At 37.9% G+C, this 26,483-nt stretch overlaps 1 protein-coding gene across 15 annotated transcripts in view; it reads right to left on the bottom strand.

The window, feature by feature from the left end:
- The window catches only part of DENND4A (DENN domain containing 4A), a 92,722-nt gene extending 66,644 nt beyond the window's left edge, over nt 1-26,078 (bottom strand). For 7 of the 15 annotated variants that reach the window (XM_045581424.1, XM_045581429.1, XM_045581432.1 and 4 more), the window contains exons 1-3: nt 25,889-26,068; nt 4,256-4,333; nt 2,072-2,193 (exon numbers count right to left, since the gene is read on the bottom strand). The gene's annotated coding sequence lies outside the window, so the exon portion shown is untranslated. Of the gene's footprint in view, nt 1-2,071; nt 2,194-3,463; nt 3,569-4,255; nt 4,334-5,175; nt 5,199-5,441; nt 5,502-25,888 lie in introns of those variants that run through there. The other 8 variants (XM_036438318.2, XM_045581426.1, XM_045581422.1 and 5 more) reach the window with 5 other exon arrangements.
- Between the last annotated feature and the right edge of the window lie 405 nt (nt 26,079-26,483).

Here is a 26,483-nt window from a genome sequence, read left to right as displayed (position 1 = left end):
CTGACAGTAAAGAGAAAGTAAAAACCTGTTCTTCAGAAGAAATTCTGTTAAACTGAATAGTCACTATCAACTGACTGCATATAACAGGTGCTGCACAAAAAAACAACTAGTGTTACCCAGTTAACCATCTAATCATTCTCAAAAAGTAGGAGAATAAAAGCACTTTGCACTTAATTTTTTCTTCATTTCATGAAATAGTCTTCAAAATAATTTTTAATGGCTGCATAGTATTTTATTTTGTGAACGTAACACCTTTTTCCTTATTGTTGATCATTTTTACTTCTACTTATTTTGCTAATATTTTTTAAAAGCTGAGATAAATAACTTTGAACATAAACCTCTGGCTACAACTCTTATGTCTTCTGGATAAATTTGTGGTAAAATCTCAAAATAATGGTCTAATTCAGGTGAGAGGATGTCCATCAGAGCAAAAAGACTGTGATATAATAAAGTAGGTTTTCCAAATGTGTATGTTAAAAATTTGACAAATTAGCCCAGCCAGAATGGCTTCACTGGCCCATCTATGAACCAGGAGGTCACGGTTCGATTCCCAGTCAGTCAGGGCACATGCCTGGGTTGTGGCCTCGATTCCCAGTGTGGGGTGTGCAGGAGGCAGCCGGTCAATGATTCTCTCTCATCATTTATATTTCTGTCTCTCTTCCCCTCTCCCTTCCTTTCTGAAATCAATAATAACAAAATAGTTATTTTATCTGTTTTTATTTATGTAGATCCATTTGTATAATTAAAATTAAGTACGTATGAAAAGTCTAATTTCACAGAAAAGTTTTCTATGTGCATTATAGTAACTTTAAATTTATAGCAAGTAGGTCTAGTAAATGCATGCATTTGCCAGTCATCAAGAGTAAACAAATGCACTGAGCTGGGGCATGGCTTAGTGTAATGGGAACCACAGAACAGAACCCATTAACCTCACGTGATGTGGTGTGATTATGTGCTAATCATCCGCTGAATATTATTTACGAGTGGTGATTCTTGTATTTAAATATGTAGACTATAGTTGTAGATATGTAATATTTATTTATGTTGGAAAAATTACTACAGTGTTTTTCCCCCCAATATATGGCCTATTCTCTAAAATGTGTTAAAAGTAGCAGTGAATTAATAACAAACAAAAAAAAAAGATGTTAATTTAATAAGTAAATCTTGGATAAAAGCATTTAAAATTAACAGGGTGTTTATTTTCACATATGAAATAAGGACCTGAAATTTAGTCCATTAAATCCAAAGTCCGTTAAAGCAAAGTCTACAAAATCATAGGTTTACTGTATTGAATTTGAATGGCGAGGTCAAAAGTTACATAACCAGTCTTTCTGTAAGTGCTTACGTGGTTTTATGTGTCGATGAATTTTAAATGATAAGCTTAAAAATTACTTTGGTGGAGCACTTTCCTCTCTTCATAATGAAGAGATTCAAATATTTTCCTTTTTTCCAACTTCATGTTATTTAAAGTAAAGCATATAGTTACTATTGCGTATATTAGTTTTATGTCTTGCTATGCCAAAAGAAGGGAAAGAGAATGAAAATAGTACTATCATGGAAACATACTTACATATATATTTAATAAGGTCTTTTGAAAGCTACTATTTCAGCCACTAAAATAAATAGCTATTGTACTAAAAAGCAGATATTTGGGAGACATTTGTATGAAAATTTTGTTTTTGTTAGATTTGCTCACAAATTTTAGTAACTTGTTCTCATTCATAATTGAATAGAATAAATAACTACTGCCAAAGCCGGTTTGGCTCAGTGGTAGAGCGTCGGTCTGCAGACTGAAAGGTCCCAGGTTCGATTCCGGTCAGGGGCATGTACCTTGGTTGCAGGCACATCCCCAGTGGGGGGTGTGCAAGAGGCAGCTGGTTGATGTTTCTCTCTCATCGACATTTCAGAAGATGTTAGTAGGCTTCTTCTTAAAATTTCAGACATCTGCTTAAATAGTATTTCATTTAAAATTAAATCTATTTTCTTTGATAATGACAAACAAGGAGGATGTCTTCTCTATTCCTTAAAGGTTCATCAGAATTAAATTAAGAAATTATAAGAAAGCTCTTACCTATTCAGCAACTATTGGAGACTTATTTTCCTCCTTTCAGTCTCTGCTCAATCAATTCAAATCCTTTTTTATTTTTTATATAGTTCCATTAGCTCAGAATAGTTAAGCATTTGCTATTTAGACTAATTCTAAGGATAAAAAAAGGCAAGAGTGGAAATCAAAGATAACTTTTTAAAGATTTTTTTAAAAACAAAAAATCTATACATAAAAGTTTTACCACATTATAAACTCTTACTGAAATGGCAAAATGAGCAAATTTACCTGATACAGAGTCACAACTTCAAGATACATATAAAATGGTCTATAACTCAATGGACCAATTCAACGACTTCTTATTTCAGTTCACTTATATAAATTAGAATAAATTTTTAAAAACATAATTCCACAGATAATAACCTAATTCAGCTCATCTTTCCTTACATTATCAAAATTAAACTAGACACTATCAACCTCATCTTTTTTAAACTTCATCTCTCATTTTTCTTCCAACAAAGGCAATCTATCTACTGTCCTTCAAAAGTGGTTTTGCTCTTTTCCTCTTTGACAATTCACTACAGTATTTCCTCTTTCCAGTCAATATATGTTCATGGTATTTTTCAAAGATTTTAAATTTATGTGGATTTTCATTTAAACTTTATGAATTATACAAAAGAGCAGAAAATTAAATAATCCCATATACAATAATAAATATGGCTTATAGATGACAATGTTTCCTAGTTTCTTTTGAGAACAGAAAATGTTCCTCTTATCATGCACAGTTATAACATAGAATACAAATACTTATATATTTTATTCATTTAATAAGCATCTTCTAAACTGCTATAATATTTATTATATTAAATGACTACATAATATTCCATCAAATAGAAATAATATACACGGTAACCAACACCCTATTTTTCCATTCCAAGCTAGTCCCAAAGTATGGTAGACAGATACTTAAAAATATTTATTAAATGAGTGAACAGTTCACTTTGTAATCCTTCTAAAGCATAATATACTTAAACATAATGTCTTTTTTCTATAATTTAGAATCAATATTATGAATTTCAATTGCCTTAAATATTATAATTATTATTAAATGTACGATATAGATAAACTAAATGATCTGAGTCAAGTATCCAAAACCCAAAACCATCAGGACCTTAGGCAAAAATTAGAAATTTATTCAAGAATTAACTGATTCATTCACTCAATAATTTTTCATAAAGACTTATTAAGATCTAACACTATTCTAGGAGCCAGTGATGATACTGATTAAAGCTATAGCCTCTGCCTTCAAGGCATTTTTTACTTAGTTCTACTTTTCCACATCTCTTTCTATACTTTTATTTACTATCCCCCCTTCCAGATTCCAAGTGTGTGCCTCCACTTTGACCAAAGTTGCTCTACCATTTTCTCCCCAAAGTCCCTTATGCACAAACATGATGATCCTTATTTTATTGTCCCTTTTCCCCATCTCCTTAAAAACTGGCACTCCTTCAGCATCAGCATTCTCTGGAAATTTTGAAAGGAAAGAAACCTTATTTGTATATCATATTTAACTTTCTTTGAAAAGGTTAAACCCACACAAGGCAAACTTGACTTTTTAAAAGTAAGTTTTATTAATCCAAATTGTTGGACTATATGGAGCAAACTTCTTGAGCACAGGAGGCGTACTTGTCTCCTAGATCTACTCTGGAAGCACCTCCCCTTTCAATACCAATTCCCAATCAAAAGCCAACAACAAAAATCAAAACACAACTGTAATTTGACAACACCCTAATGAAAAATTAGCAACCCCTGATTTATTGGAAAAAAATAGTTAAGATAGGAATAATAGACATTTAGAGGGAAAGGAAATATATCATTTCATAGCCAAAGAAACTAAAGCACAAAAGGTGGTTTATTTAAGGATACCTATCTAGTAACTGGCAACCTGGACAAGAACTCAAGTCCCTTAATGCAGTGTTCTCTACATTTGAGGTTGCTATCTCTAATAAATGGTCATTAATACTGATCAAGGGCACATCTTTCAATAAGTTCTCTGTGTCACTTGTTACTTATAATCATTATGTGGTGAATATGTGCCAAAATCTGGTTAAGAAATATGGTAAATTAAACTTTCAGTGTTTAATACAGAAAACAGCTAATAGAAACAAATCAAAACTAACAAAAAACAAAAACAAAAACAAAACTACTTACTCATTACGAAGGTCTTTCTCTGAAATTGAAGCCAGATCTCAATTTGTGAATTTTGCAAGCCTCAGAGTTTGAGAAATACTGTATTGAAAGGAACAAGAATTGAGCTTAAGTTAATTCCAATAAAATATTACCTCTACAGGGTCTTAAAGTTCTGTTAACAATGATAATTTTCGAACAAAATGCTTGCAAATATTGTTTTCATATGGTTAAGAGCCAATAAGTAATTTTTAAACACTAGCTCTTTCAGAAAACACATTTCAGTCAAGAATAGACACGCACACAGAGCAGATAATGGGGACAAAAACAGAAAATAAAAGAAATATGACATAATGAGTAAATATACAGAAGCAATGTGAGTGAGAAAGAAAAACATATCACCTCTGGGGCATTAGATATAGTATTTCATTCCTACAGGAAAAATATACACATTTAAGAAAATTAAATATAAACTCAACTTCCATATACAAAAGAAGTCAACACCCTAAGTATTTTCCCTTTATTACAAATTCTTTAAATATTTATACTAAAATTGAATCAGTTATATCAAATCCTTAACATAGTTGAGATCTCATCAAGGAACCCAGGACTTCTATCCAAGATAATAAATGATATTGAATTATGAGATTCAATATGCTATTATCATATTTTCTTCAAAGGGAGTAATTTAGTAAGTTGTAGTTATGAGTAATTTTAAATACCAAATGGAAAGATGATGCCACTGACAAAGTTTTAGAGTATAACCATTCCAACTGAATTGTACAAATCATTGTGGGTTAGCTTCATAATGATGAAGACTTGCATAGGCAGGAGTTTTACTAAGAGTCAAAAGCTTTTGCAGGAAAGCAAGTTGAAATATAGTAATCACAATTATATCATGAGGAAGAAACTACAGCTCTAACCAATGTGGATTATCTACTAACTAGAGGTTCGGTGCACAAATTTCTTACATGGGTAGGGTCCTTAGGCCTGGCCAGAGATCAGAGCTGATCAGAGCCTCCCTTCCCTGGCTACCAGCTGGGGCCTTTCTTTATTCCACACTGCCCCCTGGTGGTCAGTGCATGTCATAGTGAGTGATTGAACCCCGGGTCTCCAGGTTGAACTCCTGAGGGGACAATTTGCATATTAGGCTTTTATATATATATTTAGATGACAAGGAAACAGCAGCAAAAACAGACACCAGATTTACCTAACTTGGTTTGTCTTTGAAAAATAGGAGAAAAGGGTGGGAAGGGCCAAAATTATTTGAGTCAAGATTTGATAAAATGTCTTAGAAGGAATGGGTGAAAAGAATGAATGAGAAATAAAGTTAAATACAATCTTATTACATTTAGCACTGCTAAAATGATCAGAATGGATATATGTTTTAAAAACTAGCCCTAGCTGTTTTGGCTCAGTGATTAAAACGTTGGCCTACAGACCAAAATGTCCAGGGTTCGATTCCAGTCAACCTTCTCAGTGAGGCTTTCCATGACTGCCCTATTTAAAATTTCAACAACTTCCCACACCCAATGCTCATATTCTCTTTCCTTGTTTTAATTTTCTTACCTTATTACTTTTCACTAACATATTACATGTTCTACTTATTCGTTTTATTTATTATCTCTCTCTCCACAAGATTGGAAGTTCAATGAGGGTAGGTATTTTTCTGTTTTAGTCAATGCCGTATAACCAATACCTACAACAGTGCCTGGAAATAGTATGTGGCAAATATATGTTGAATGAATGAATAAACAAACTGAAGTGTCCTTAAGTAAAGAAGTAATTTTTAAATATGGCAGATACCATGATTTGAATACCATGCAACAGTCAGAAACAATAAAATAGATGTAAACAGCGACATATATAATTTATTTATAGTTAAGCCTCAACCGAGGATATTTTTCCACTGATTTTCAGAGAGAGTGAAATGGAGGGGGAGAGACAGGAGAAACATCGATGTGAAAGAGACACATCACATCAATTGGTTGCCTTCCACACATGCCCCAACCAGGGCCTGCTGAGGTATATGCCCTTGACTTGAATCGAACTGAGACCCTTTAGTCCACAGGCCAACACTCTATCCACTGAGTCAAACCAGCTAGGACAGTGGTCAGCAAATTTGCGGCTCGCGAGCCATATGTGGCTTTTTAGACCCTTGAGTGTGGCTCTTCCACAAAATACCACATGTGGGTGCACACGTACAGTGCGATTAATTTTTGTGACCCACGCGCAGAAGTCAGTTTTTGGTTCTCAAAAGAAATTTCAATCATTGTACTGTTGATATTTGGCTCTGCTGACTAATATAATAAACTATATATATTTAGTTTTTAATGAGTAGGAATTGGAGAAAGGAAATGGGAGTGAGGATGGAGAATAAAGGAGGACAAAATAAAATTAAGGCAGGGCCCCACACAGGTCAACGATGAAAGTGTACCAGGAAATAAGAAATATGATTAAATCAATTCTCTATGCTTGAGATGCTCTCACTCAACTTCCTTCCAAAGAGAAATGTTTAATCACTAGTTTTAGCAAAACTCAAATCACTGTGACTTTGAAAAAATCCATTTCAGTAAAGTGTTAGCAAGAAAAAAAAGCCTAACTGGGGAGAGAACGTAAGGTAAGAAAGGATAATACATAATCTGTAGGAATTCTGATGTGAAAAAGGGGGGGGGGAATGGAGTGGTTGGTAGAAGATATGGTATCAACAGAGGACTATAAAAAAAAAGGAATTAACGTTCATCAGAGAGAGAAAATGGGGATGGAGAAAAAGAGTATGACTGTAAAAGCAAAAGCCTTAAGAAAATGGAGAGATGGTATCCAAAACATACAGCCAAGGATATATCACATAAAACAAGCTTTTCATTAAAAAAGTTTAATAATTTTTCTGTATATACAGGCCTTGACGATGTGGTTCTTAATCTTTTTTTGGGTCATGCACAGCCCCCTTTCCCCCTTTGAGAATCTGATCTGTGCTATGGATTGTCTCTCCCTTAAAATACTCATATAGATATTCAGATAAAACTTTACATAAAACTTTAGGAATTTTGCTGACACATGCTCTCCAAGCTATGTAATCCATATGCAAGTCTGATTATTATTATTTTTTTACTTTTTAGTTAAGGTATAACATACTTTGAGAAAAGTAAACTCTAGGAATTTTCATTAAGTGAACACCATCCATTATAAAAACAAAACAAAACACCTCCCAGGTGAACAAATAGAACGTTACCAGTAACAGGAAGTCCCCAATCCCCCTCCAACCTTCCCCAAAAGAACACCATCTTGACTTCTAACATTAGATTAATTTTATCTACTTCTGAACTTTATATACATGGAACATGGAAGGATTCATATATATTCTTTTGGTCTAGCTTTTTTCATTCTACAATGTTTCTGGGATTTATACTCATATGCATAGCGGTTTATTCATTTCATTTCTGTATGGTTTCTCATTTTGAAAATATATCATACTTTTGTTTATCCACTCTATTGTTAGAATTTGGTTTGTTTCCAATGTCAAAGTCATGTATAAAGTATTATACATATCATGATGCACTAGTGCAGTGGTCGGAAAACCTTGGCCCCTTGAGTGTGCTAATGCCCCTTCTTCAAAATAGACTAGCCCAGGCCGAAAACCTACTTCTGCACATGGGCCACGAAGTTTCAATCACACTGTTTGTGCGTGCCTGCACATGGTATTTTGTGGAAGAGCCACACACAAGGGGCCAAAGAGCCGCATGTGGCTCGTGAGCCATGGTTTGCCGATCACTGCACTAGAGTATACATTTTTTAAAAATACCTACAAATAAAACTGCTAGGATATAGAGTATATGTCCTATATGTCTGGTACATAATGCCAGAATTCTGAAGTGGTTTTAATACAATCTTATATTTGATAGGTAAGATGTTTTAGAAATAAAATTAAAAAATTGCAAGCAAAAACATTCCTCTGAGGTCTCTTAAGATATTAGTTTATGTTTTTATTTAAATTAAGTCAGTACTGAATACAACTATATAAAGACTATAAAAATAGCAGTTAAGTGCTCTGGAATCAGTTAGGCCAAGTTCAAATCCTGACTTTATCCAGTGTTAGAACATCAGATAATCAAATAAGCATGTGCTTAGGGCATTGCAAAAAAGGGAGCATCAAAAGTTTAAATTTAATTCAAATAACTTTTAAAAATTTAACAATGAGGTATCATTTTAAAAATCAGAATTTTGCTGATTTTGCTTATCTTTTGCTTATTTTATGGTTTGGAAATGATTTTGTTTTAGATTACAGAAGTGGCACCATATTCACTTCAATGGTTGATAATGTAAACCATTAAAGACAGAAATTATAACTCTGATTTTCTCATTAATTCATCTAATAATTATTCTTATCAAAAGTTTTTTGAAAAGCACATCTGTCTTTTTTTTTTACTACTAACATCTGAACTCCCTTTATAAGACAGTTTAAAATTCATTTTAGAACAGTGACATACAGCACCCATGGCAGTGTTCCAGCTATGGCATCTAATGTTCTGCATAAGAGCAATGGTATCTTAAATAGAAAAAGGATATTTCTGTGGCATAACTTCGGCCATGGTCTAGCACTGAAGATGGCTAGTTGGTTTGTTTCCTAGTTGTTCTAAGAGTCTGGTTCTCCAGTATTCCAATCATTTCTGTAAGCTAACTAACAATCCTTCCAATAAAATAATTTTCTTTTTCTTTAATTAACCAGAGTTGATTTCTGTTTTTTGCATCCAAGAATCCTGAAATGGTAACCCTACCATGTGTCAAGTACTGTACTAGGCACTGGAAACACAATGACAAATAAGATATAGCCCTGCATTATAGGAGTATAATGGAGAATACAGACAAGTAAATAAGATGTTACAATAAATGATGCCTATATAATGTGAGTGGTCACAGAAATTACAAGGACATGCCGAAACCGGTTTGGCTTGGTTTGGCTCGGTGGATAGAGTGTCAGCCTGCGGACTGAAAGATCCCGGGTTCGATTCCGGTCAAGGGCATGTACCTTGGTTGTGGGCATATCCCCAGTAGGGGGCGTGCAAGAGGCAGCTGATCGATGATTCTCTCATAGATCTTTCCAACTCTATCCCTCTCTTCCTCTCTGTAAAAAATCCATTAAATATATATTTTAAAAAAAAAGAAGTTACAAGGACACATATTTTAGGCTTGATAAAATGGAAAAGAAAAAGATACCATCCAAATCTTGAAATATGAGTAGAATAATACAAGAGTTGAATGGGCATTCCAAACAAAGGAGCAACAATAAAAGGACTATAACCTTTTCTTTTTTTACAATATGTTCATTACCTCTTTCCTACACAGTATGTCAAAAGCGTATTTGAAGGACAAAAAGCAGACTGATAGATTTGAAGGGGTTGAGAAAACAATCAAATTTGTGATCAGTGATAATGATGGTATTTCTGACCTTACGATATGAAAATGAGCCTCATGCTTGAAACATAGCCACCTGCCACCACCACTGCTGCAGCTGCAAAACTGCCTCCCTTTTCTTTCTTCACCTCCCGCATTCACTTCTCAAAACAGTCAACTGTGGAGTTCTGGGTTTGGGGGAGTTTTTTCATTTAGTTGGTTGGTTATTTGTAATGGGGGTGGTGTAGGAATCATGACTGAGTGAATAAAGGAATTGAAAAGAGAAGGTGTTAACTGGGAGTGGTGAAGCACAAAGCATTCTGCCAACTGCTTACACTAGTTTTGCTTAAAGGAAGGTACCATTCTACAGTCGAAAAAAAAACCACTGATGTAAAATATTTTACAAAATAGTGTATGTTTTTTCATCTAAAATTAAAAGATTTCAGTATTGCCAAGACCGGTTTGGCTCAATGGATAGAGCGTCTGCTTGGGGACTAAAGGATCCCGGGTTCGATTCCTGTCAAGGGCATGTACCTTGGTTGCGGGCATATCCCCAGTAGGGGATGTGCAAGAGGCAGCTGATCGATGACTCTTTCATCGATGTTTCTAACTCTCTATCTCTCTCCCTTCCTCTCTGTATAAAATCAATAAAATATATTTTAAAAAAAGATTTCAGTATTGACACAGATCATTTTTTTCTGTTAATATTAGGTTTATACTATGTATGGTTTTCATTGCTTACTTTTATAAAAATTTGGATCTTCATATGTGTTTTTTTTAATTTATTGATTTGAGAGAAACAGAGAGATTTGTTGTCCCACTTATTTATACTTTCAATGGTTGCTTCTTGTATGGGCTCTGACTGGGGATCAAACCCACAACCTTGGTGTATCAGGGCAACTCTAACCAATGAGCTACCTGACCAAGACAGTAACTATTATAAGCTCTCTGCTTGAATAGGAAAAATCAACATAAAAGTAAACTAACAACTAACCAACCACTATTTGAAAATTTTGATAAAGGAGACTGAAAACAAAAGATCAGTGACATCTCATTCTTGAAAGTGACATCAAAGTTATAGAACAAGCCCTGCCAGTTTTGCTCATTGGTTGAGTGTAGACCCATGAACTAAGAGTCACTGGTTCAATTCTCGGTCATAGCACATGCCCAGGTTGCAGGCTCAATCCCCAGAAGGGGGCATGCAGGAGGCAGCCAATCGATGATGTTTCTCTCTCAAGGATGTTTCTATTTCTCTATCCCTCTCCCTTCCTCTCTAAAAATCAATAAAAACATACATTTTTTTTAAAAGTCATAGAACAAAATTATTTTAGTAAACTAAAATCTACAACCCACCTTTGAAAAGAGTAGTGTTCACTATCATGTGAAGGACAGTTATGAAAAGTAAGTTTTCATTTCAGTTTCATTAAATTAAATGGTGTAAAAATTTACTTCATTCATACCAAACTTCACACCACCTATGCAAATTCAGTTCTGTGACAATGTCCCTGTTCAAATGGCCACTCTTGTGCAATATTTGAGACCTGCTCTTAGAAGCCTTCCCTAACCTCTTTCCCCAGGACAGAATGCTATTCTCTCTTCTTATGCTTTAAGAGTATCCTATACTTATTTATATTATGATTATAACACCAATACTAGACTTGTTTCTGTGAACGTGTACTCTTTGAAACTAGATTAGGAATTCTTTGAAAGTAGGCGATATTACATTTCCATCTCTGTAAATACTTGTGTTAGCACAGTTCCTAGCACAGTAAATGACAGCAGTCAGTAAATGCTTCCTGAGTAGAAAAGTACATGATGTATTAATAATCATATTAAACATAAAGTTATTTGTGTTCATAAAACAGCATGGCTCAAACTTCAAATTCTGTATGCAGAAGCTAAAATATCAGCTACACTGGTTTTTATTTGAAAAGAGGAGATATTTTTACCACTCTCACTATAATCACCAATGGATCAGGGATGAAATAATTTAAGTTCTTTACTACTATATAAAAGCCAATGAGTGGTCTCTTTTTTATTAAAAAACAAAACAAAAACCCGCACCTTAATTTTATTTTGTATTATTCAGTATTCCTTTGTAATCACCATCTTTTAGGATATGTAATTGGCTACATACCTCTCCTTCTGAGAGTTGTATGCCCTGCATCCACTCCCCTACCATAAAAATGGGGCCTGAAATGTTCTATAAGACCTTAATTTCATCAACCGTAGTTGATGGGACCAGACATTTTCTCCCAGGGGTATAAATGTGATCATGGAACCATGAGTAAATATATGAATTTAAGAGTTAGAGAACTTGTTCAGCCACGCACAGTGGTTAAAAGACAACATGCAGAGAGAGAAAAATGAAGTGGGCAAACAGGGAGAAGCAGAGAGACCATGCTGCCCCAGGGTGGTGCCCCAGTCAAAATAACTGACTGCCTGCGTTAAGTTTCCAGTTCTTGGTTCCCCTCCCCCTCATGAAGTTGGCTGTACTTCTATCTTTAGGCACTGTGAAATCCCCAGTATCCTTTACAGTAACATTAATCCCCCACCACCACCACTTTTAATTAGTTTGAATGTGGTTTTTTGTACTTACAAACCAAATAAATTTGATTTTAAAGTCTCAAAAAAGGAAAGGTCATGCAGGAATAGCAAAAGGTCAGTTAATCACGGGAGGGTGGGACTTGTTAAAAAAAATGGCTATTACATTGATACCATTTGTGCAGGCATTCTTTAGCATAAGAAAGTGAAAAATACTCAACACCCTAACAGGTTCAAACAACATCCTATAAATCCAATTTCAGCCTAGTGTGAGTCAGTATGATTAAATTCTATTTCAAAATTCAGGAACAAGTGAGAGATTACAAGGGATAGAGAATATTTTAGAGCTTGTTAGAACATTTTTTTTTTTAAAGAAAAAATACTTACTACAATTTTGACCAAAAAGTAATTGGGGATATGTTTTTTTCTGGTAATAATAGCCAGTCCTATCAGACAAGCTTAAACATCATTACAGTTTTTCCCATCCATCTATACCACTTATCTTAAAAACAGGCCACTTTAAAGAATCTTCAACTAAAATACTCAGCAGTAGAAGGCAGTGACCTATAAAAAAGGATGCCTTTCCCAACAGAAGTCATTACATGACTTTAGCTTCTAAAATAAGACTGACATATTTCATTTTCTATTTTGTTTTTATTGTTTGTTAGTAAGAAGTTTCCTTTTTCATCCCGAATCATAAAAAGTTTCTTTAGTAAGTTTTCATATGGATATTGAAGAATGAATATCAGTAACTGTACAGTTCCTTTGTTCAAAACAAGGCAAACTTACATTAGTAAGAAAAACTGATCAGTTTGCTTCACATAATCAAAATTTTTTAAGACTAAGAAAATCTAGAAATGTAACAGCAAGTTCAGAGATAAAAATAAACAAAAATATTTCTATCAAATTCTGGTATTCAAAAAAAGGAGGAAGACATTAAATTTGGGGTAAAAAGAAAAGTTTATGAAAAATTAAAGTGATTGCTATAAAAAAGATTTTAAGTAAACATGTCTCAATTGTTTATAATAATGAAAGAAGGCAGCCAAAATCAGTTTAGCTCAATGGATAGAGCGTCAGCCTGCGGACTGAAGAGTCCCAGGTTTGATTTCTGTCAAGGGCATGTACGTTGGTTGTGGGCACATCCCCAGTGGGGTGTGTGTGTGTGTGTGTGTGTGTGTGTGTGTGTGTGCAGGAGGCAGCTGATCAATGTTTTTCTATCATCGATGATTCTGACTCTCTAACCTTCTCTCTTCCTCTCTGTAAAAATCAATAAATATATTTTTAAAAAATAATGAAAGAAGGCAGAGGGATTGATAATTTTTAATGACTTATATTGTCCCTAGAATGTATATTGAAATTATGTTTGTTAGTGTCCAATATTCTGAGAATTTTATTTATATATTTACTTTTTAACGTTTATTTTTGTTTATTTGTTTTATTTATCAATTACAGTTGACATTCAATATTATTTTATGTTAGTTTCAGGGGTACAGCATAGTGGTTAGGCATTTATATAACTTACAAAGTAATCCCCCTAAAAAGTCTATACATAGTTATTATAATATTAGAGGCCCATTGCATGATATTTGTGCAAAATTAGGCCTTTCTTCCCAACTTCACTCCCAGCTGCCCAGGAGCCGGCATGTATCCACTCCTGGCCCACCTGGAGACTGTAAGTCCGCTGAGCCTGCGAGTCCACTGGAGCCTACGAGTCCGCTGGAGCCTACAAGTTCTCGCTTCTGTGGGAACATGGCTCCAGTAGTTCACTCCGTCTCCCTAACCCTCATAGAAGGCATCACGCACCTGCATATGCAAATTAAACTCCATCTTTGTTGGGTTAATTTGCATACTCACTCTGATTGGCTATGGGCATAGCAGAGTGATGGTTAATTTGCATGTTTCTCTTTTATTAGATAAGACTAGAGGCCTGGTGCATGAATTTGTGCAATTGGGGTGGGAGGGGCCGATCTGGCCAGGTCAACCTGAAAGTGGGGGAGTGGATGGTTGGCTGGAAAGCCCCACCCCCTGGTCGAACTCCCAGCGGAGGAACAATTTGCATATTATACTTTTATTATATAGGATTACTGACTCCAATACCTATGCTATACTTTACACACCTGTGACTATTTTGTAATTATCCATTTGTATTTCTTAATACCTTCACCTTTCCACCCATATTCCCAACTCCCCTTTCTGAGAATTTATTTTGAACCACAGTGAAGGGGTACTATGCAGGGTAGGCTCCGAAGTAGTTGGTAAATTTTCCAATTTCCCCATTCTGCCCCCTTATACAATCTTTCTCTATAACATGCTTCAGTTTATCTCTGGAATTAATAACAAGTACAATCTTCATAGAGTTATCACCCTTACATCTTAATCCAAAATAGGAAATGCTAGTTAAAATGCTACAGTACAGACTATATGAAGATTAAAAATAGAGGGCATTCCTAGAGTTTAAACAATGCTAATAATAAGCAAATTGTGATGAAATTTAAATAACTAAGTAAATAAGAAATGCTAATCACCATGAATGCCAATTTCAAATTTGTGACAGAACGCCAAAACTTTACAGAGAAAAGTTAATGGTCAACTTGCCATGACAGTCTCAAAAGCTAGGACTGTATCTTTCATTTTAAAACCCAGGGTAGTTGGTTTGTTCATTCATTTGCTAATTCTAGACTAGTGGGCAGGGGACACAGATACATAAATTAAAACATTCTAAAGGTGCCCTGGCTAGGTGGCTCAGTTAACTGGAGCATGATCCCATACACCAAAAAAGGTTGTGGGTCAATTCCCAGTCAGGGCACATAACTAGGTTTCAAGTTCAATCCCCATTTGGGGTAAGTACAGGAGGCAACAGATTGATGCTTCTTTCTCACATCAATGTTTTTCTCCCCATCCTTTCCCCATACCTTTCTCTTTAAAATCAATAAACACATCCTCAGATGAGGATTAAAAACAATAATATTCCAGCCTGGCCAGTGTTGCTCAATGGTTGAGCATCGACCATGAACCAGAAGGTCACAGTTCAATTCCATATCAAGGCACTGGCTCAGTGTGGGCTTGGTCCCCAGTAGGGAGCCCGCAGCAGAGCTGATGGATGATTCTCTCATCATTAAAGTTTGTGTGTCTCTCTCTCTCCCTTCTTCTCTCTAAAACCAATTAAAAAACATATAATATATTTTTTAAAAGCATTCCAAGGGCAATAGTAGGTATAATAGGTAATTTATTGAACATTTACTAAGTGTCAGCAACTGTTCTAAGTGCTTTACTTTTATTAACAAATTTAAGCTTCACAACAATGTTAGGAAGACACCAGGGGCCCAGTGCACCTTGAAAGGAACTGTGGGCCATGAGCCTGCGGTGGGCCCAGGGGCTCGTCTCGGCCTATCCTCTGAGCCCCTGGTCCCTCCCACCGCAGCCCCAGGTCCCCTGTGGGTCCCGTCTGCTGGCAGCACTCCTGCCACCCCTGCTCCCACCTGCTGATGGTGTGGAGCAACTGGGCAGATGTGAGCAGCAACTGCTGCCCCATCACCCTTCAGGAGCAGAGGGAAGTGGAGAAGCCCTCAGGGTAGATAGGGGCCGGCAGCGGCTCTCACCAACTGACAGCGCCAAGCGATCGGGAATTGCTTCGGGCACCAAGAGTGGTGCGAGCAGGACCATCACGAGTAGTGGGTGGGAGAGGCAGATGCTGGCCCCAACCACCCCTCAGGATAAAGGGGAAGTGGAGAAATCCTCAGGGGCAACTGGGGCCAGCAGCTGTGGCTCATACCTGCTAATGGCACCGAGCGATTGGGGCCAGTGCCAGGTGCCCGCAGTGGGTGTGAGCGGTGGGCGGGACAGTGTTGCATGGGACCATGGTGCATGCGAGCAAATAATTCTCAGTAACCACCAGAGGCTTGCCCCTATGACAGCGACCAGTGCCCCGCCTTGGTATGGTGCCCCCGCTCAACTGCTCCACCATCCTGCTGCAGCCAATGCCCACCATGTTCCGCATTCCGCCCCCTGCTGCGATGCCTGCCATGTTCTGTGCTCGCCCCCCTGGTGGCCAGCACATGTCATAATGACTGGTTGTTCAGTTGTTCCGCTGTTTGGTCTATTTGCATATTAGACTTTTATTATATAGGAAGGATAGCAGCAAAGTCAGATGTCAATCCCAGACAGTCTGGCGAGAGTTAGCCTTACCTGTTCACTTTTGGAGAGAAGGGGTAAGGCTAAAAGGAAACATGTGGTACTGAAGTAGAGTCAAAGATAACAGTATGAACTCATGGTTAGCTTCAGATAAAGATGGATAGATAGAAAAATAGTTACATGTTTGAATATGTAGGTTAGTATATCTTTCCTAGATTTGTATACTGATAGGGCCTAGAAGCAATGATACCCCAGCTGCAATGAGCAGCCCCACTGCCCAGATCTTGGGTTTCTAGCATCATTCTCTAATAAAAGTTACCAGGAACCCTTGGAGAAATGGGTGGAGGTAAGGAATATATGAGCCTGGAGCAAAAAAAGTAAGGAAGTATTCAAAAAGCAAAACAATGGGGTACGTCCTGTTGGTCACAGGAGCCAACATGAAAGATGTGGAATAATTGAACCACAAAATAAAGTAGTGTAGGATTATAACCCAAAGCTATAAAATGAGTGTCCATAGTCCATACTGATACAAATGATTGAATAAATAAATTGGAGAAGACAAAAATCCTTTATAGAAATTCCAAATATTTTTGTAGCTATTCCCCCCTTAAGTAGTTAAAACATGTCTCCCCTCCCATTGAGTACATGGTCTGCGCTTAGTGACTTGTTTCAAAAAGTAGAAAACTTTTTATAGGAAAACTTTACAGCAGAGAAACCTGGCAAACATTACCTTGGTCAGATGATAGAGGTTAAAATATCAGTGACAGCCCAACCGGTTGAGCACTGTCCAAGGCACCAAGAGGTCACTTATTCAATTCCGGGTCAGGACAAATGCCCAGGTTGCAGGCCTGATCTCCAGTGGGGTGAGAGGCGGGGGGTCATGAGGCAGCCAATTATCATTTCTTTTTCATCAATGTTTTTTTCTCTCCTTCTCCCTTCCTCTCTAAAAAATCAGTGATAAACCATATTGATAGTATGTACCCTTGACACAATGTAATAAGAAAGGCATTTTACCTCTGTGGTCAGCCTCCTCCCAAACCAATAATCTCAGTCTAACTCTGAATAAATATCAAACAAACCCAAATTGAGGGACATTCTACAAAATATTTGACCTATACTCCTTGAAACTGCTAAAGTCATCAAAACAATGAAAATCAGAGGAGCTGTCATAGCCCAGAGGAGCCAAAGGAAACATGACAACTAAATGAAATGTTCTGGATGGGATCCTGGAACCCAAAGGACATTAGGTAAAAACTAATGAAATCCAAATAAACTATGGATTTCAGTTAATAGCAATGTTCTGATGTTGGCTCCTTGGCTATGACAAATGTAACATAGAAATGTCAAACATTAACAATAGGGAAAGGTGGATCTAGGCTATATGGTAACTCACTGCAACTTTTCTGTAAATGTATGACAATTCTAAAATTAAGTTTATAAGAATAAAGGTATTGCCTTAATTAGACTGATATTAGTCTTTTAAGTGATGTATAGTAGATTGGACCAAAATAGAAATATAGTTAGTATTGTACAAAACAATTTCAACATCGATGAACAGTTTATAATATTGTACGTGTAAGTACACATTTCATATTTGTACATTTTTATTTAATTTGTAAGCACTTTAGGAGCAGAAAATTCTCCTCCAGCAAGAGGCCATTCAAATTTTGGATTAAAGCAAAATTTTGGCACTAATTATATTAATAAAAATTCCACCTAGTCTTTGGAGTCCACAAAGTTTGAATAGTTTTAGGTAACATCTATTTGCAGTACATTACTGAAACATTTCTTCATAGTTTCAGAAGGAGAGGAATGTAACTATACATATTTTAAGAAGAAACATTGGAGCTGGCCGGTGTGACTCAGTAGATGAGCATCAACCCATGAACCAGAAGGTCACAGTTGGATTCCAGTCAGGACACATTGTGGGGGCTACAGGCTCCATCCCTAGTAGGGGCATGCAGGAGGCAGCCAATCAGTGATTCTTTCTCATCATTGATGTTTCTATAAATTCTCTCTCCTTCTCCCTTCCTCTCTGAAACGAGTGTGTGTGTGTGTGTGTGTGTGTGTGTGTGTGTGTATGATATTAAAAGAAAGTACATTGAAGAGTTCACTAGTAACAATATACTATAGTATAAAATTCACAATAACTTGGGTCCATAATAGTCATTGTTCAAGAGATTTAGAAACTTCAAAAAACAAACTTCACTAACATTTTTAACTATCCAACAAAAAACCTCTTGTTACACATTGAAATAAATGCTGGGCCTTTCTGACTCCATCATGTTCAAGCCAGCTTTGTTATCCTGGCTATCAGGTTAATATTATAGCTTCTTGCATATAGACATGCTAATCATTATAGGAATTCTGCTTGCAGCTTGAGTTTTACAAAAACATCCCCTTACCATAAAATGCCTCTTCCAAGGAAATAAGAGATGTGCTGTTTATCAAAGATTTGCAGGAACCTCATGACCAGACTCACATCAATTAGGATCAGCAGACTAAGCACAATTTCCTTGGACCCCTGCTGATGCCCAGATGTCTGTGGTAGTCAATCACCTCTTGCCCTTCAGGTTTCCCCCTTCCCTTGACATAAAAAAAGCCTAAACTCTGGACTTCCTTAAGACGTATTTGAAGCACTGCCAAGTCTCCCATTTTCTCAGTTGGTGCCTTCTCAATCAATAAACCTTTCCTTACTCCAAAACCTGACATTTTGAGTTTTGGCCTTTTGAAGTGTGGGGCACACAGACTTTTTACATATCAGTAAGAAAAAGACAGCCCAGACCTAGCTGGTTTAACTCTGGATAGAGTGTTGGCCTGTGTACTGAAGGATCTTGGTTTCAATTCCAATCAACGTACCTCAATTGCAAGCTCGATCCCTAGCCTGTCAGGGCATGTCCAAAAGGCAACCAGTCGCTATGTCTCTCTCACATCGATGTTCCTCTCTCTCTGACTCCCCTCTTCCTTTATACTCTCTCTAAAAATCAACAGGAAAATGTCCTCAGCTGAGAATTAACAAACAAAAAAAGACAGCCCAATGTATAAAGGAAAGGTATAGGCAAATCATTCATAGATAACAAAAAATGTTCATACATAAGAGAAGATGAAAGAAAATAGAAATAAAATGCCATTTCACACCAATCAGATAGGAAAAAAATTAAAAGTCTGACAACACTAACTGCTGGTAAGGATATGAAGAAACAGAACTTGTATGTCAATATCCTATAAATAGCTTGTAAAGATAAAAGATGCTTATATCCTAAATGCAGAAATTTGACAATAGTATATGACCTGGAGAAACTCTGGCATGTTGCTTCCAGAGATACAAGGATGTTCATAAGGCAATGTTTATAATAAATAACTATAATAAATAAGAAATAAAAACAACCTCATCAGCAGGCTATTCTTTCCCAACTCGCCTCCCTTGTAACATCGGTTGTGCGGTGCTGTCTGTGTATGCCAACACTAATGCCCTTTCCAGCCCACTGCCAATAAATAACTATTTAAGGGGGGGGGGGAATCATCAACATAGGAAATAATAAATTGCAGAATATTCAATGAATGGAACATTGCATACCAGTCAAAACAAATAAACTAGTCCTATAGGGCAATAAGGGTTGGAGGAAGTAGGGAGTAAAATTTAGCCTTGGCTGGGTGGCTCAGTTGGTTGGAGCATTGTCCCATGCACCAAAAGGTTGAGGGTTCAATTCCCACTTAAGGCATATACCTAAGTTGTGGGTTTGATCCCTGGTTGGGCCAAGTGCTGGAATCAATCAACTGATGTTTCTCTTTATCTCTCTCTCCCTCCCTTCCTGTCTCTACAAATCAGTAAAAACCTATTCCTAGGTAAGGATTAAAAAAAAAAAAAAAAAAGTAGCCCTGGCCAGCACTGTTCAGTGATCAGAGCATTGGCCCGGGCACTAAAGGGTTGCGGGTTTGATCTCTGGCGCCAGTAAGTTGGGGAGTGCGCAGGAGGCAACCAATTGATGTATCTCTCTCACAAGATGTTTCTCTCTCCCTCCTCCCTCCGATATTCCATCCACTCACTCTAAAAATCAATGAAAAAAATATCTTTGGGTGAGGATTAACAACAAAAACAAAAAAGTAAAATTTAAAAAGCAAGTTTCAAAATATGCATACAATGACAGATCATATTAATAGATGCTTAAATTTACCATCAAATTTTTTTTTTTTTAAGATCTAGGCACAGTTTTAAGCACCTTCTGTAAATCAACTCATTTACTGTTTACAACAATCTTATGAGGGTGACACTTCTATTATCCCTGTTTGATAGATGAGGACAAAGAGGCATGAAAAAGATTTAAAAACTTTCCTAAGGTCACAAAATTATTAAGCAGCAGAATAAAGATTAAAACCAAGAAAATATGGCTCCAAAGTCCACACTCCTCAAAAGCATCCAAAGAGCCCTAGCTGGTTTGGCTCAGTGGATAGAGCCTTGGCCTGCAGACTGAAAGGGCCTGGGCTCAATTCTCATCAAGGGCACATGCCTAGGTTTTGGGCTCAATCCCAGCAGGGGGTGTGCAGGAGGCAGCTAATCAATGATTCTCTTATATCATTGATGTTTCTCTCTCTCTTCCTCTCCCTTCCTCTCTGAAATAAATAAAAAATATATGTTTTAAAAAGCATCCAAAGAAATGTCATGTACTCTTTATGTAAATGACAGATCTCTGAATGCATAATAATCTAGTCACTCAGTGTATATACTATATAATAAAAGGCTAATATGCAAATTCCCTTGACTAGGAATTCGACCAGCAGGCAGGCCAGCCAACCGTCCATGTCTCCTCCCCCTGGCCAGGCTGGCTGGATCCCACCCATGCATGAATTCATGCACCAGGCCTCTAATATGTATATGTATGTATGATAGTTGTTTAGGCTTTTATATATATAGGTGTGTGTGTGTGTGTGTGTGTGTGTGTGTGTATTAGTGTAAATATGGAAAAAATCTTTTTACATGGATCTAAAAAAGATACTAAAAGTACTAGTATATCAGAAATAGTATCTCTTATTATATATTTTGATGACTCACTATTCCTCAGTGAAAACAGTACTAGCAGGAAAATTCCTTTGATATCTTTCCACCTTGTTTTCCTTTCTTTCCTTTTTAAAAATAAGTTGCACCCCAGCCCTTCGATGCACAGGATGACTCTCAGCAAGCCACACCACCAGCCAGGGCCCATCTCATTTATTTATTTATTTATTTATTTTTTGATAGTCTGTCTCTTCTCTGTTCTTTCTATTTGTTTGCTTTTTAAAAAGAGGATGCAAGAATAAGGTACTAAGAAATTGTCACACACTTTACAAATAACAATAACATCCACAGATGAATATATATGCAGCCTTTGTGAATACAAGTTTCCACAACATACAAATCAAGTAATAACTGAAAAATCTACTTATAAATTGGTTGTCTGGAACTCAGAACGTATTTTCCCATAAAGAAAGTTAAAAGAGATTATATGAAAAATACTGCCTGAAGTGCCAGGCCTTGAACAGTGAGACAAAAAAAACCAGAGAACACAATATGGCCTGATAGCCCAAGAAGAAAAGAAAGTGTTCTCAACCACAATTTGAGAACAGAAATCATGTCTCATTCACCTTTGTGTCCTCGGTGACTGGCAAAATACAGCTGACCATTGAACAACACGAGTGTGAAATGTTCGGGTCCATTTACACACAGATTTTTTTCAATATATAGTGTAAACGTATTTTCTCTGCCTTATGATTTTCTAAGTAACATTTTCTTTTCTTACTTTATTGTAAGGATACACTGTATCATATATATAACGTACAAAATATGTGTTAATTGACTATGTTATTGGTCAACATTGTCTAATAGTAGTTAAGTTTGGGGAGTCAAAAGGTATATGCAGATTTTTTACTGCATGGGGGATCTGTGCCCTAACCCCCATGTTGTTCAAGAGTCAACTCTACCTGGCACCTCATAAACATTCAAAAACTCCTACTACTGCCTAATCAGGCAATGAGAAAAAGACTAAGTCAAGAAATCCATCAATAGGTGGCACTGTCAACACAGAACAATTTGACTGTAAGACCCAAACAGCATCCACATACTTAAAACTATCACGAGGTTGGTGCTGTTAACTAAGAGAATGACTTCACCGAAGTTATCAACTGTATCCATTATTGTATATTGCATAAGCACCATATTTTGAGGGGGGTTTTGTTTTTGTTTTTGTTTTTTTTTTTTGTTTTTTTTTTGTGCTAATATGAGTCATAAGGTAGTTTCTCTATTGGAGCAGTGGTTATGTGGGACTTTTAGGATTTTCTCTTATGACCTTGGAAAATATTTTAATGTCATTTTATGATTATTAGAGTAATATTATTCAAAAGATAGAACATAGAAAAGTATAAACACTAAAATAAAAATTAGCTATAATCTTATCCAGAGACACCTTTTTGTATTTTATGTATACCTGCCATTCATTTTGCCATATACTATGTGACATCCTATATAATAAAAGGTTGATATGCAAATTGTCCCCTCTACCAGGAATTCAACCAGGAATTCGACCAGGGGGCGGAGCCAGCTGGCCCACCTCCCATGCCCCCTCACCCCAGCCGGCCCAGCCCAATCGGCCCTGATTGGAGCGGACTGGACGGACCACACCCATGCATGATTTCGTGCACCAGGCCTCTAGTGTTATAAATTACACAGTATATATATTTCCTTATATTATGATTTTTCTCTCAACAATTGGATTTCTCATGTCAGTAAATATTTTTAATATATGACTTTTTAAAACTTCATATATTACATGAATTATTATTAATTTCACTATCCTATCATAATGCATTTTGACTGTTACAAATTTTTCACTACATAGTAGCACACTATAGAAAATAATACTTTCTTATGTAACCCTACCCAGTTTGGTTCAACGGATAGAGCATGGTTCCATAGACTGAAGGGTCCCAGGGTTCAATTCCAATCAAGAGCACATCATACTTGGTTACAGGCTAGATTTCCGGCCTGATCTGGGCAGGTGGTGGGAGGCAACCAATTGATGTGGCTCTCCCACATCAACATTTCTCTCTCTTTGTCTCTCCCCGTCCCCTCCACTCTCTCTTAAAAAGTAAAAATCAATGGAAAAATATCCTAGGGTAAGGATTAACTTGTGTGTGTGTGTGTGTGTGTGTGTGTGTGTATGTGTGTGTATGTATGTATATGTATATATTTTCTTATGTATAAAATTCTATATCCCTGTTTTAGGATTCCAAATAGTAACTATGATATATAGTAACAAAGTGTGTGGTGCTTGACTTCTCCCCAATCCACAGATTCTATTGAGCAATAATCTAGGGCATTAAAAAAACCAACCAAACAAAAAAGGAAGGCATTTTTGTCAACTTTTCTTGAATCATTCGCTTGTTCCACATCTGGTGGGAAAGAAGAAAGTCCCACAAAGTCTTTGACATAAGCGAGGACAAGAACAAGTCAGTTTTCCTGCTAGAACTACTTTTGTTTTCTACTTAGAATAATAAACCATCAATTTATACAGGAAAAGCACAGATTTGTAATATATAAAAAAATCTTTGTGTATCAGTGCTTAAATTCAGGTTCTCACAGTAAGTAGACTACTTAGAAAATATCTGCAAACAAAAAAGATAATGTAACTAATATTACATAATGAGAAAATAAATTTTCATTTAAAATTCTGCCATTTCTTATTGTTTGAATAAAGTAATAAATGTCATATATTCTAGCTCCTCCTTTGTATAGCCTCCTAATTATTCAAATATTATTCAAGTTGCCATAGATAGGCCAACAGCTCCAGAAGCTTAAGAATCATTAACTATTTAAGCCAGTGGTAAGTCATATGGAAAAGTTTAGAACAAATCAACATCAGCTTTGTGCCTCTCTTGCACAAACAAAAAATTTATATCGCTTACCAATTTTCAAGAGTGTAAATTTGTGTATGAAATTTCAAAACTCAGCCCAAAATTTACTCATTTATTCCCAGTAATGGACTTGTGTCAAAATCAATTAACAAGTACATCCTTATAAAATTTCACAATGAGGTAGATCTATTTTTAATCATTCAGAAAAATAAAATTATGTAACATATAGTATATATAGGGATGATAAATGCTATTCTGAACTCCTATTTGAGAGCTGCAGTTCAAAGGAAATTTGTAAAAATGATGCAGAAGTTGCCTAAAATGTTTAATTCCAATGAAAGTTCTTATAAAAGAAGTCAAATACAATCATTTGTTTCGTTATAAGTTCAAATAGCTCGGAAATTCTGTATACTTAAATTTCAAAAACAGAAATCCCAGAACCATATTTGCTAAACATAAACTGAACAATTTGCCCAACAGTCCTCACTTATTACCTAATCTTACTGGTAGGTCTCCCAGAGACTTTTTACAGTAATCTCAAATATACTTCAATAGATTTGTGTAACCTGGGCCACGCTGTTTACAGGTGTCTCCGCCTCCTTCCACCAACAGGAGAGTAAGGCAATCAGAAAATAGTGACCATAAACACCAAGCCACAGCTTGTAATCTTTATAAAACTGCTTCTTTACATTTGGGGCTACTCTTTTCATTCATGTGTAACACATTTTCAAGAATAACATATTAACGGAGTGATACAATTCGTGCCCTCACGGGTCTCTAGATGGCTGGCACGCGTTTTCTCCCTCAATAAATACATGCCTGTTGACTGATGCCTGTCCTGCCATTGCAAACAAGAAATAACTGTCCTGCAAAACAAAAACCCTTCTCTGGGGCTCCAGGCGTAACCATGCGTTTGTATTAAAGGCACACTGAGACAAAAACAGAAACCTTCCAGCACATCTGTCATGTAAAAGCACGATCATGGAAAGCTGTCGCTGCGACCCAGTTTTAGGTCACAAGATTTTTTTTCATTTTTTCTCCTCCCCACCAGAATGCGAGAAACTTCAAAAGGAATGGTGGCGACCAGGAATCGTTTCAACACCCTCCCCCCATAATAAATAAATAAATAAATAAATAAATAAATAAATAAATAAATAAGAAAAGACTGCGGGGTGAGGTGGAAACTAGCGAACTTGGACGCAGAGGCAGCTCCCGCTGGTCGGAGGAGACGAAGCAGACCCGTGGGAAGGAAGCCGGGCCGGGGGGGGGGCGGGGGGGGGGGGGGGGGGGGCGCCAGGCTCCCGCAGCCGCCGGTGCGAAACACTGAGCAGGTGGGATTCCGGGAAGCCGCCTCCGGCTTACGTAACGGGCTTGTCAAAATCCCAGCTCCGGGACCTCCCCTCTCACCGCCCCCGTCCCCACCCCCACCTCCCGACAACAGAGCCCCAGGCCAGCCGCGGAGAGAAAACCCCAATGAAAACAGAGGAGCCCTCCACGCCGCCGAGGCAGCACCGCCGCGCCATCCCGGAGCGGACCGAGCCGCGGGGGACGGCGGGCTCGGAGGAGGCCCCCCGGGCGGAGGTCGCGATCCTCCGCGCCGCCTCTCTGAGCCCGGCTGGCCCCGCTCCCGCACCCCCGGCTGTCACCGCTCCGGGCTGTGACAGCTCCACATGCCGCGGCTGCCCGCCCGGCTGCCCCCGCACTCACCTCACGGCTGGCTCCGGAGCGAGCAGCGAGCGGGGCGAGCTGGGGAACGCGGTGCCCGGTCCCCCTCACGAGCGGCCGCGGGACACGAGGGGTTGAATGCCGCGGTGCTCTGAGCCCGCTTAGCTCATCCCCAGCCCAGCGCTCCGCCCTGCGCAGCACTCCCGCCCGCCCAGGCCTGCCTCTGTCTCAGTCAGGCGGGACTCCCCCTCCCCTTGCGGCCGCCGCTGCCTCCGCCTCTTTCTCTGACTCCTGCCGCCGCCGCAAACTCCGCCGCTGCGACCAGCGCCATCTTGGCAATGACGGAAGGGGTGGGAGGATGTCACCGCGGCCCGCGAGAACCAATCACGGGCCAGGTCCGGCCACAGGGGGCGGGGCCAGAGCGCCTGAGACTGATTGCGTGAGAAAGTGGGCGGGGCCCGGCCGGTGACGCGCCGTGTTGTTTAGGGGGGAAGATGCGCCGTGTGGTTCCCCTTCTGGTCTGGAGATCCCCAGCCTGAGGCGTGCGTGGGCGAGACACACCTTCCCTTCTCTTTTCGCCCTCGGGAGGGCCAGGGATCCGTCTGGGAAACACTGACCTGTTAGCTCCCCTCTCCGC

Source organism: Pipistrellus kuhlii, unplaced genomic scaffold, assembly GCF_014108245.1.
Source record: "Pipistrellus kuhlii isolate mPipKuh1 unplaced genomic scaffold, mPipKuh1.p scaffold_m20_p_1, whole genome shotgun sequence".
Taxonomy (NCBI): Eukaryota; Metazoa; Chordata; class Mammalia; order Chiroptera; family Vespertilionidae; genus Pipistrellus; species Pipistrellus kuhlii.
Note: the sequence above shows the minus strand (reverse complement) of the source record. Positions and strands in the feature narration are given on the sequence as shown.